The sequence below is a fragment of the Diabrotica virgifera genome, chromosome 2, assembly GCF_917563875.1.
Source record: "Diabrotica virgifera virgifera chromosome 2, PGI_DIABVI_V3a".
NCBI lineage: Eukaryota > Metazoa > Arthropoda > Insecta > Coleoptera > Chrysomelidae > Diabrotica > Diabrotica virgifera.
In genome coordinates, this window is record NC_065444.1 from 119,558,503 (window position 1) to 119,572,623 (window position 14,121).

Sequence of the window (14,121 nt, forward strand, 5' to 3'; positions counted from 1 at the left end):
AAAAGTCATCTCGCTGCTTTAGCAAATCTAGACGTCTCAAGTCAACTCGCTGACTTAATCCTCATTAATCTCTTTACTCAAAAATTAGACTATAACACAAAAAGATTATTTTAAACCGAGCGTGATATCAAAAAACTCCCCAAGTTTAACTGATTTCCTAGAATTTATCAAAAGAAAATGTAAAGTTCTCGAAAATCTCGTTCCTGAGCGTCCTCACTCTCCTAAGCAAAAACAATTCTCTCGTTTTACTTCCCTCAACACAGTTAGCAATAATATGCAGTATAATAACAATAATCAGTTCTTTAAATGTTTTTTATGTCAAATTAACTCGCACAAGATATACACTTGTCAGGAATTTTTAAATATGACTGAAGATGAGCGTTATCAAACAGTCAAGGTAAAGAAAGCGTGTCTCAACTGCTTGGCTAGTGGTCACTCGGTAAGTACATGTACCTCTACGTTAAATTGCGCTAAATGTGGCAGAAGACATCACTCATTGATCCACTTCTCTAACGTTTCTACTCGCAACTCAAATAATTCTCGTTTTATCCCAAGAAATAATCAAGAATCTCGTAGTCTATCGAACAGAAACACTGATTTTCAAAATACTCGTCACTCTCAAGATTCACAAGGAAATCATAGCTCTCAAAATACTCGCCAGTCTCACAATGTTCATCCAAACTCTCGTACTCACGGTAATGCATCTCGTGATCCCAATACTTAAATCGAAACTCCAAGCTCTTCTGCAAATTCACGAAAAGCAAATTAATCTGACTCTAATGATGTCTATCAAGCATCATCTCTCTCTGGACTCTCAGGCAAAAAGGAGGTTCTACTCCAAACAGCATGTGTTACAATTTATGACTCTCATAATAATCCTGTTAAGGTACGCTGCCTCACAGACTCAGCTAGCTAGCTGTCGTTTATCACTGAAGAATTAGCAAGTCGCTTGAAGTGTATTCCTTACACAAAAAGCCTTCAAATTTCTGGTATATCCGAAATCTGTTCGACGTCGAATAAAATGGTGGATTTAAATATTTTCTCAAACGTTAATCCCACGAAACAATTTACACTCTCCTGTGCCATTCTCCCAAACATCACTTGTAAGCATCCTCAAATGACATTGGATTTTAATGCTCTCAAAATTCCACCAAACATTCATCTAGCTGATCCAGAATTTTGTGCTCCTGCCGAAGTTCAAATGTTGCTAGGAGCAGATATTTATTTCGACTTACTCACTTATGGTTTAATAAAGTTAGGCTCTAATCTTCCCACTTTAACAAATACCTCGGATATCTTGTAGGTGGAATTGTACCTCATGTCTCTGGATCAATTGACTGTTATTCCACACTCAACATCCAAGAGAATACCCAACCTCGAAATGAAGTATCTTTGTTCGTTCAAGCTCAAGATACCGATTCACTCGTACGGTCGTTTTGGGAAATTGAAGAAGTCTCGTCTCCTACTTGTACTTCAAAAATCCTAACTCCTTCGGAGCAACAGGCCGAGGACAATTTTAAATCGTCATTTAAAATATTATCCTCTGATAGATTCCAAGTAGATCTTCCTTTCAAATCTCCAAACGAGCATAAAAAATTGGGCGAATCACTTTTTCTTGCAAAGAAGCGATTTCTAAATCTCGAAAAGAAGTTGATCAAGTCGGATCAATTGTACTCACAGTATAAACAATTTATTCACGAATATATTGCACTTGGACATTGCAGATATGTTCCCCTCTCCACTCGAAATATTCACTCTGATTTAAAATATTTTATTCCTCACCATTGTGTTTTGAAAGATAGCGTAACAAATAAGTTGCGTGTTGTCTTTGATGGTAGTATGAAGACTACTTCAAATCTAAGTCTCAATGATATAATGCTTCCTGGTTATACAGTACAACGCGAACTGTTCGACATTTTGATAAATTTCAGATTGTTTAAATACTGTATTGTAGCGGATTTACGTCACATGTATAGACAAATTCGAGTTAATCCCGAACAGGTTTTTCTGTTGAATATATTATGGCGTGATTCCCCTCAAGAGGACTTGAAATGTCTTCAACTCGAAACTATCACTTATGGATTAAATAACTCAGGGTTTCTCAGCACTAGATGTCTTAAGGGTTAGCTCAAAGAAATGCTGACCAATTCCCCCTGGCTAGTGATGCTCTTTTAAATTGCTGTTACATCGATGATGTGTTGTACGTCTGCAATGATTTCGAAACATTCTTCGAGATTCATCGTCAATTAACCGAATGTTTAAAACTCGCTTGTTTCTCACTTCATAAATGGTGTGCAAACTCTCCTGAATTTCTCGCAAGTATTTCTCATATCTCTGATGAAGCTAGTTATGTAATTAATCCCGACAATCACACGAATAAAATTCTCGGTTTATGTTGGAATTCTCACTCTGATCATTTTTCAGTTCTTGTGCCAAAGGTTACCTTCAAGGATACCTATACAAAAAGAGAAGTTCTCTCTTTAATCGCTTTAATTTACGACCCCATCGGATTGGTTAACCCCGTAGTGGTTAACTGCCAAGTTAATTATGAGAAAGATTTGGTTGGAAAAATCGAATTGGGATGACTGTCTCAGTTCAAATTTGTTCTCAGAATGGAATTTATTTTTAGAAACACTTCCTCACCTCTCTAATCTCAAGATTCCCAGGTTGCTGCTAAATTCTAGCAATGTAATAAGTATTCAAATACATGGGTTTTCAGATGCAAGTCTTAACGCATACGGTGCTTGCGTTTACTTGAGAACTTCAAACGAAAATGGCTTTATCTCTTGCCATCTAATCTCCTCAAAGAGTCGTGTTAGTCCTGTAAAGGTTGTTACTCTTCCTCGATTAGAACTTCTAGGAGCATTATTACTCTCTAATCTTGTTTCGAAGATTGTCTCTGTTTTGATTCCATCACTTTCTCAAATAAATTCTGTCAATTTATGGACAGACTCAGAAATCGTTCTCGCATGGATTAACTCACACCCTTCTCGTTGGTCTACCTTTGTAGCCAACAGAGTAACTCAAATACAAGAGCTCACCTCCAACCATACATGGAGACATGTACGATCGAAAGACAATCCTGCGGATATATTATCTCGCGGTGCTGCACCCTCGCAGTTGCTTGATTGTGATTTTTGGTTTAATGGTCCTCAATTTTTGTCAGATCCACACGTTAATTTCAACACTTGTGTATCTAATGGTCCTTCGAGTATTAATGTCGATGAACTCAAAAAGGTTACTCATCTGATCAGAAAACCAGATTCGCAAATGTATGATACTCTCTGCAAATTCTCGTGCTTCACTCGACTTCAGAGAATTTTTGGATATTGTCTTCGTTTTATTCACAATGTAAAGGCTAAGTCTCATAGACATATCGGTCCGCTTACTCTAAATGAACTCTCTAGTTCTGAAATAATGATTATCAAATTGACCCAGTCTCATTTCTTCAGTTTGGAAATCCAACTTTTAATGGATAATCGTCTGATTAATGATAAGTCCATTCGTAAATTGAATCCCTTTCTAGATTCCTCTCAAATGATACGAGTAGGGGGTCGTCTTCTCCTTTCGGATGTTCGAAATCACATATTGTCAATTTATTGCTTACCCGAGAGCATCGAAGACTTCTACACTCCGGCCCTCAAAATACACTCTCCAATGTTAGATTGAAATTTTGGCCTCTGGATGGTCTTCGACAAATCAAACGTATAATACAAAATTGTCTCACTTGTTTTCGTTTTAACGCACAAGTCGCTTCTCAAATCATGGCTAATCTCCCAAAGGAAAGAGTTCAAGTTTCGCGCCCATTCATAAACGTTGGAGTCGATTTTGGTGGTCCATTTCCAATTAAGACTTCTAAATTTAAAAGAGCTCCCCTTACTAAGGCCTATATGGCAGTTTTTGTATGTTTAGCTACTCGTGCTGTGCATGTGGAATTAATTTCCAGTCTCTCTACTGAAGCGTTCTTATTAACTCTGAAAAGTTTATCGCCCGAAGGGGCAATCCTAGTGTCATTTTCAGCGATAATGGCACGAACTTTCTCGGTGCAAAAAACCAATTGAAGGAGCTATATGAGTTGCTTCTCAAAGCGGATACCTCTGAATCTATTCGCTCGTTCGCTACTTCATGTCAAATTCAGTGGAAGTTTATCCCTCCTCGCTCTCCAGACCACGGTGGTATTTGGTAAGCTGCCATAAAGAGCTTCAAGTATCATCTTGTAAGAGTAATGGGTAACTCCAATTTTACCTTCAAAGAACTATCTACTGTACTTTCACAGATTGAAGCAGTACTTAATTCACGCCCTATTTGTGCGCTCTCAGATGACTCGTCCGATTTTTCTTTTCTCACTCCCGGACACTTCCTTATTGGATCTAACTTAACCTCATATCCTGAATCAGATTTCTCTCATATTCAAGAAAATAAGTTGTCCTTGTGGAATAAATGCTCCAGGATTCAGCAGCATATGTGGAAGGTTTGGACACGCGATTATCTTAATAGGCTTCAAAATAGACCTAAATGGTTTACTCCTCAGGAAGGCATAAAACCTGATGACCTCGTTTTGCTCAAGGACGAAAACTCGCCTCCTCTTAAATGACCTATAGCTCGGGTAGTTGAGATATATCCGGGAAAGGATAATAGAGTAAGAGTTGTAAAGGTTAAAACTCCTGAAAGGTTATACGTTCACTCTATTGCTAAACTGTGTCCTCTTCCTATGATTCACCTTCAAGAATTTTGATAATTTGTTAGTTTAGTTATACCCTTTTTCGAATTATACTCAATTATTTTCTCTTTTTTGTTTTTGATGCGTTCCCATCAAGGCGGGGACTATGTTGCGGTTGCAACTTATGGTGCAACTGACAGTCGCCTTTTCCTTTCCACTGACATAATAATTTGGATAGGTGTAAAAAAGCAGGTTTCCTTGCATGCTTCAAAATGCGTCTGGTCTGAAACCGAGATTTTGTGTAATCGCTTGGGAGTGTGGTTCTCTCCCGCCTTTTTTAGCATTCGTGTGCCTACACTAAAAGAAGCAACATGCATCGTCAACTTAGATCGCTAGATGCGAAATAGTTTTGTAAAAGTTAGTAAGTAGTAAGTTAGTTTGTTTTTGTGAAAATGATTCTCCAAATAAAGAAGGTAAATTCGTTTATATTAGCTTAATCCCTGCAGAGTTTTAATTTTACCTGAACCACCACATCGAAGGAAGCCGCCCCAACAGGTGGCTTGTACGAAGTAGAGGGGATAATCAACCCCCCACTCCATTCAAGTTGTTTTGAGCTGCATCCAAACTATTCTCGCAGGTTCTTCAGCGATGAAATTCGTCTTCTCCCGATGCTTCTTCTGCCATCTATCTTTCCTTGCATTATGAGTCACAGGATGCCATACTTCTGGCCCCGCATCACATGTCCAAGATACTGTAGTTTTTTTTCTTTAATTGTAAGTTCGACTTCCTTCTCTTTACACCTATTCTTCTTAGTACTTCGTTGTTCGTAACTCTATCTACCCAGGAAACCCTCATTCATAATTCTTCTATAGGTCCACATTTCAAAGGTGTTAAGTCGTCTTATTGTCTCTACATTTAACGTCCATGATTCCACTCCGCAGTGGAATTCCTTTTTTACTCTTTCGATCTGCTGGCCCTCTACTATCAAGATTTTGTTAGTAGGTGTAGTTGTGGACATTTAATTCGTCGATTTGTGAAATTTAATTAATAAGATTTGTTTGTGTTGACGTTTATTTTCTAACATCTAGGCCAGTATTCTAGTTAATTGAGATGATTTTGCAATTTGTTAAATGCTAATACTTCGTTGATGTCTGATGCTAGTATATCATTGTCATCCGCAAATGTTGCCATTATAACCCAGCACCTAAATGAACTATTTAGAGTGTAATTTTCAGGGTCAATTCCGAATTGCATGAAAATTTGGATTTAGGTTCTACTTGCCCTCCACTTCAAAGTTGAATTTGTGCCGTTTGTTGCTTTTACTTGGGGGGTCATAGTCACCCCTTCTCGGGGGTGAAAACACGCGCGTTTAAAATAAGTCCGGAAATGGATAAATTGACTAATTCTAAGCAACTTTTGTTTTATAGAGTATTTTAAGTAAGTTAATAGTTTTCGAGTTATTTGCGATTGAAAATGTTTATTTTACGACAAAAAAGCCACGTTTTCAGGCGGTTTTTCGAAAATTACTCAAAAAGTAAATATTTAAAAAAATATATTCTTAGGAAAAATGTAGCTTATAAAAAATCGAAAAAAAATGGTGTATTAATTAAGTCTATAGGTAAACCCAGTAAAAGCAAAGTTGTACTCATGTAAAATACGTCCTTATTACGCTATTTCGAAATCGAATATTTTAACGCCAAATAATGAAAAATTGAGCAATTTTCAGTAGTAATTGCACAAGAGCTCTGAAATTATTGAATTTTTCCCGAGTGACACTTTGACAGTTTTAATTTATGTCAAAGTGTCACGAGAGCAAAAATTCTATATTAATTTCAGAGGTCGAGTGCAATTTGTTGCGATTATTTCATGAATAAAACTGTTCAAAACCAAAATTTTATTGTAATTTATTTATGTAAGTACCATTAAACACACAGTTTTTATAAATATTTGACGATTGAAAGTCATCACTTTTATAATTTTTAAAACATTAATTGTCATTAATGTCACTGAATGTATTTTTTTGTAGCAACGAAGGGCATCTGACGTAATATACTTAACGACGGGAGATTATCAAAAATGATCGATTTAATTCAGATTTCTGTAGCTTTCTATTGGTCAGAATCTCCTGTGAATGAAATAATCGGGAAAACGCATTAAAATTTTTCAAAGTGTTTAAAAAAGCTTTATTTTTATTTTTTATAAAAGTTTCTAGCATCAAAACTAAACAAGTTATGCTCAAAATAAAGTTGGCCCCTTTTTTTCGTAAAAAAAAATCGTGAAAATCTCCCCCTATTTAAGTAGCACTCTAAATTAAATTATTAATGTTACCGCTTTACTACTTACTTTATAATTATGTGTATTGTTTATACGTTCTGTAGGTTGACCGCTTCAAAGTGCTTATTTTTGAAAAACTTTGGTTTTATTGTAAAAAAATTTTTGGAAAATGCTCTTTGTTCAAAATTACTTAAAAAGTATTACTGATACGAAAAACCTCAAAGAGAAATAAAATGTAGGTTTTCCTTTTATAATTATGATAGTTTTAGTTTGTTTTTCTGTAAAAAAAAATGGTTAAGATATGGTTGTTCAAAATTTGCATACACTCGTGATTAGTGACTCGTTCAAGTCCTTACAACTATAACCGTTTCAAAAATAAGCACCTGAAACTGGTGAAATTTACAGATCATATAAAAAATACATAACTAAAGTTAATTGTTTGTAAAGCGGTAACGATTAATTTCATTTGGTGTGCTAAATAGTGGAAGATTTTTACGATTTATTTTTAATAAAAAATAGGAACCAAGTTTATTTCGAGCGTAACTCACTTAGTTTTGATGCTAGAAAGTTTTATAAAAAATAAACACTTTAAAAAAAGTTTTGAGTTTTTCCAGAAAGTGCTTTTTTTGGGTTATTGCACGTAGAAATATTCGATTTCTAATTTGACGAATAAGATCGTATTTTTCATGAGCTACAACTTTCCTTTAGCTGGATCAATAGACTTCACGAATACACAACTTTTTTCATTATTTTCTATGCTACATCTTTTTGAGTTATTTAAATACTTAGTTTTTGAGTTATTTGTGAAAAACCGCCAGAAAACATGTTTTTTTTGTCGAAAAATAAACATTTTCAATCGCAAATATCTCGAAAAGTACTTACCTATTAACTTACTTAAAAAACGCTATAGAACGAAAGTTGCTTAGAATTAGTCAATTTATCCATTTCCGGACTTATTTTAAACGCAAGTTTTTTCATTCCCGAGAAGGGGTGACTGTCACCCCCAAGTAAAAACAACCAGCGGCACAAGTTGAACCTTGAAGTGAAGGGTAAGTAGATCCTAAATCCAAATTTTCATGCAATTCTGAGTTGACCCTAAAAATTACACGGTATCGTCGTATTTCCCGTTCATTTACTGGGCTATTGTGTATTTTCCTAAATAGGAATATCAGCAGTGAAAATTTGGTAAAGGAATGGGCCAAGCACATACACTACCTTGAGGTACTCCGGATTTTATTTGGTGGTAGTTGGATAGAGTACCTCCCTATTTAACTTGGAAGTATATCTGTCAGACAAATATGACTTAAGAGGAAAGGAACATTTTGACGCCTGTCAAAATTTTCAATATATTTTAGATGTAATCATTTTTTTCGAATCCTGAGAAAACTAATACATAAGTATTTTTGAAAAATTTAAACGCAGAATGAAAGATTACTTTATTACCGAGGGCCAAAAGTCCCTTAGAATGAATAAAAAGTTTCTTTCTGAAATTTTGTTCTACCTTTTTGTGTAGACATGACTCTGTCTGTTTTTTCATGTTCCTCTAGTAAGTTGAGTTCCATCGTTTTCGTGGTCTTCCCACTGATCGTCTTCCTACTGGGGAACCGTCTCTCGCTGTCCTTACTACTCTATGCGTTGTCATTGTTGTTATTATGTTGTTACGTTGTTATTATGCTTATTCATTCCATTATACTCTTCTGTTTATTACCCAGTTATTAATGTTTTTCACCTTGCATCTTCGTCGTATATCTTTACTTCTAGCTCTGTCCCTTAGTGTCTTACCATCGATTTTTCGAAACGTTTTCGTCTCCGCTGTTTCGAGCAATATTTTTGTCCGCTCTGTATCAGGTTCGAGGTCGTGTTTCTGCCGCATTGTGTCATTAGTGGTCTGATGACGGTTTTGTAAATTCTAATTTTCATTTCTTTTCCGATATTTTTATTTATCCACGTTGTTTCATTCAGGCAACCTGCGGCTCTGTCTGCTCTACTCACTTGATCTTCCACTTCTATTTCGAGATTTCCGTAGCTAGATAGTGTGATGCCTAGAAACTCCATCACTTGTTATATTATCTGACCCTCGAGTTCCAATTTACATCTTATTGAATATGCTGTTATAACTATGCATTTTGTCTTTTTTGGGGAAATTAACATGTTCAATTTTCTGGCGGTTATATTAAATTTGTGCACCATACGTTGTAAATCATCTTCACTTTGAGAAATTAGTATTGCATCGTCTGCATAGCAGATTATTTAAAGTTGTTTTTCTCCCATTTGGTGTCTTTTTTTAGTTCTTATTTTTTTATTATTTCATCCATGATCAGGTTGAACAATAAACGACTCGGGTAATCCCCCTGTCTTATCCCATTGCCAGCAATGGGATAAGGAAAGACACTCAGGACAATAAATCGATCATCCCTCTCTATCATTATAGTCCGACCCGAACCTGGTCGCCTACTGTAGCTACAGGCTACAGGTCTCCTGGTAGCGACGGTAAGTCTTTGAGACTGCCCACGGCGTTATAAGGAGGCGACGGGCGACTCTTCTCTGGCTATATCCCTCTCGTAATTATGAAATTACCTGGACTGCCTTCACTGGTGAAATATTCATTTTGTAAAATATTCACTTACTGCACTTCGAAGTGTACACACACGTCAACGTTTAAAAAGAGACTGAAGCGACCACCGGTAAATTCATATAGGTCTAAATTGTGTAAAACATGCCCGTTACAATGTTTGCTGCATTCCCTGTATTATACAGACGAAGACAAATTTTACAACACGTTGCCAATTTGTATAAAAGAATAATTTTTTGGAAGCTCTAAGACAATATTTTTTGCATTAGGTGTTTTAATTCAAAGAACACAACATGTTACTAAGCACCATTTTTTTGCTCGCAAGTGTAGATGGAGCTTCGCAGGCCACACTGCTAGACAAAAAGACCAACTTTGGAATGCAGCAATACAACATTGGAGACCTTACCAAAGTAAACGACCGAGAGAAAGACCACAGATGAGGTGAGTTGATGATATTAAAAGAGTAGCCGGAACGAATTGGAAATATGTTGCTCAGGATAGAGACCGATGGAAGGAGTTGGGAGAGGCCTATGTCCAAACGTGGACGATAGAAGGCTAAGAAGAAAAAGAAGAAGAAGAAGGTAAGTGTAGATATTCAGTTAACGTTTTAATTTTGTTAAAAAAATCTAGAATTTCGTGGCTTTCCGACACTAAATTAATGCACACCAAATACTCAGGGGTTTTAGGGGTTGCTGAGACGATTATGGCGTAGGTGAAGGCTTCTCTGAAGATATCCATTTATCTATTTGTTCTTAAAAACCAGCTCTTTATTTTTTTACAATGAAGAATTTGAAAACTTTTGAGGGCTTTTTACATGCCTTCACCTAGTACTCTGTTCGCATTAATTTAGTGTCGGAAAGCCACGAAATTCCATAATATTACATGTATAACAGTTGCCCTAGACAATAGATGTCCCGAGAGCCGGTTCTTATGTCATATTTGTGTTCCAGCAGCCCCAAAAGCTCCTGAGTAATCTGATTGCATCGACTTAGTGCCAAAAATCTTCGAAACTCCAGAAGATGACGTGTCTTAGCAGTAACCCTGAGTACCAGGTGCTGCAGGGGACCCGAAAAACCCCAGAGTAACAAAATCTCTGGCCCTTCATATACTTATTTTGACATATTTTCATAAAATTCAATATGGTCATGGCTCCAAAAATGGCATGCACTTTTGGATGAATTTTATGTATGTACTGTAAATGCAATTATGAATTTCCACCCATTTCTCTATTGCAGACTTTTTTCCTGACATTATCTTGACCAAGCCAGGACTATCCCGCCGGCCCACCGGCCCTCGGGCCGGTGCGTAGTGCTTACAATACCGGAATTCCGGGATCCCGAATACCGGGATCTCGGACGATTTTTGTCCGGTATTTATAATAAAAATACCGGTATTTCGGTATTAGCTTAATTTATAAAAAGTGAATTGATGCACAAGAAACTTTCTTCTAAAATATTTTTTGCTATTACAAGAAATTATTTTTGAAGATAAACAACCAATATCATTGCAAAAAATATTTATTAAACACGTTTATTACACATACAAGTCAAGTATAGCGCTTTCTAAGGCAAGCCGCACACCAAATAAACATGAAACGTAAAACATGAAACATGAAACGTAAAACACGTTTCATGAAAATAAAACACAGGTAAACAAATCTTGAAGTCCGCCTACCAATGAAACGAGTGTGATTCATGCTCATAAAATTTTAAAATCTTTTTATATACTTGGCTTGGTTGGTGTCACGGACTCCGCAAATTTTTTAATCCATTTTAAAAATAGTTCTAGGCTACTTAGACACCTGAAATTTTCAGGATAGCTTAGACCTAGCTAACAATGCAATATTTAACTGCTATTATACAGGGTGATTAATTATATAGTGGGGTGAAGCTCCGTAGATCCGGTATAGTATTGTATAGCGATAAAACTTAATAAAAATTGTAGAGAACTTTGAGCTTTATATTACAAAATTAGTTAGAATGTTACCGGGTGTTCGATAACATAGTGGCAGACCAAACTTATGTTTTTTTTAAATAGAACACCCTGTATTTTATTTTATATTCGAAATCTTTGTAACTTTTTGATTACAAAAATATAAAGGTTTGGTATATTATACGGGGTATTTTCAAAGTTATAACCAATTTTCTATGAAAATCGTAACAAGTTTAACTACATGTATAAATAAAAGTAAGCACAATTTCAATGGTTTATTGACGTCATATTTTTTTATTTATTGTCAAAATTTTTGTAAATGTTTGTTTTGCTAATTTTCTTTATATTGAATACAGAGTGAGTCAAAAGGCAAGTACATTATTTTCTCATTAATTTTAAATAGATTACCCTGTATTTTATATCATTATCGAAAAGTACCATTACTATACTATAATTTTTGTATAACATTCCCTATGTGTAAATTTATTAGTTTTCGAGATATGTATTTTCATTTTTCAGTCTTTCCAAATTTTAAGTAAGCCATGGCTGAATAATTGTCTTTACAATTTACGATTACTGATTATCAATCTGTAATCAAAGTTGGCTACAATTTTTGTTATTAACTTTTATTACTATCTATTACTTATAACGGATCTACAAAGCTTTACCCCACTGACCAATCACACTGTATGGATAAATCGTTATTTTTTAATTTCAAACTATTTTAAAAATGTGACGAATGCAATGATATTTTAAAGTACGTTAATAAATCGATATCTACAAATTGATGATGCCTCAGTGGCATTAGACAGCACATCGAGAGGTCCCCAGTTGGAACCCGGCTGTTGCGTATCTTTTTTTAAATTGTTTTAATAAATAATTACAAGTTTATATACTTAAAATTATATATACCATTTTAAACAACCGTGGTATGATAAAAAATATAGTGGAATCATAATTATAAATAACAGTTAATACATCCAATAAAAATTCATATTTTGTCATGTTGTGTCCTACATATGTACATGTACAATAACAAAACCTTGATATTATAAAATATTTATTTATGAAACAGTTCGTGAAGTATGCTTTTTGCGAACGCACGCAATTTTTAGAGCACGAGCGACAACGTAGCGGGTGCTATAAATTGCGTAAGTTCGCAAAAAGTACTTCACGCACAGTTTCATACAATATTTTATCTACGATAAACAAATAAAAAAAGCTGTAACTCTTCGTCAATGGAATTCGTTTCTATTCTACAATTTTTAAAACTTTGACATTTAAAAATTCTAACTACTGTCAAACCACAAAACTGTTAAAACGTTTGTTGTAATTCATTGCTCATATTGTCATCACCATGACAACGCGAAAGTTAAGGATTGTCACCATGACAACTCGAAAGTTAAAAACATTGCGAAAAAGTAAATCCCATTTAAAACACATTGTTACTTCACGCACACTTTAAATCCTTCACTCACTGCTATCTATAATGACAGTTTTCACAAACTAAAAACTTATACATAATACGACATAGAGAGTTATACTTTATAAAGTACTTTATATTTACTCTATGTCTTATTATGTATAAGTTTTTAGTTTGTGAAAACTATCATTATAGATAGCAGTGCGTGAAAAGTTTAAAGTGTGCGTAAAGTAACAATGTATTTTAAATGGGATTTACTGTTTCGCACACTTTCAATGGGTTTTTGGCACACTTTCATATAATCAAATATCCTTAACTTTCGCGTTGTCATCATAGAGGTATATATTAACATAGAGTGAGCCTTCACTCCGCCACCACTGACGACAAGATCTCTTGGACTGGTTTGCGGTATCTCTTTCTAGCACAATGTATCGAGAAACATAACATGAAACTAAGTGGGGGTACGGGACGGCAAGTGAAATAAGGAGAATTACCTTCTTCTTTATTTATTATGACAAGTGACAAGACAACATAACCCAAATAATTTAATCCAGCCCTATTTCTATTTTTGAACAAAATGCTGGAAATTGGAAATATCTTAGTTTATTTTTAGTTCTAGCTTATTTACGGCTAGATTGAAAATCTGAATTTTCTAATATTGGTTCATGATTATCATCAGGGACTTGATTCGGTTCTTAAACAGGTAAATTTTCTGTCTCATCTGATATTGATTTGGTAGTGGAATTCTTTAGTGTATTATTTGGACTTTCATTTTCATCTTAATCACTATTGTGATTCAATAATTTTAGGTCACTTCTAGGAGCTGAGTACTTCGTTGCAACTGTACTTTTCTTTCCGTTTAGATACTGTATTAAGGCATAATCTGCATTGGCTTCTAAAAGATAATCCTCTTCAACTAAAGGATCAAACTGACTCATTCATACAAATTTTCTTAGTAATACTGTGTCTGAATCTTTCATGAAAAAATAGAATTTCTGCTAGTTGATCTTCATTGATAAGTAAACACATGTTCATGATGTGTACAATTGGTTGCTGTAGACAGTAAACTTCATATAGAGTGCAGAGCATCTGGTATATATAGGGTTACCATACGTCGGGATTTGAAAGACATGTCCGGATTTTTTTCTTTACTAAAAAAAATATTAAAAAAAACATATTTAACAAATTACTCGAAAAACTCAAAGATGCAAATTTTATTACGGTTATAGTTCAAACAGAAACGAAATCAAACTGACTCCG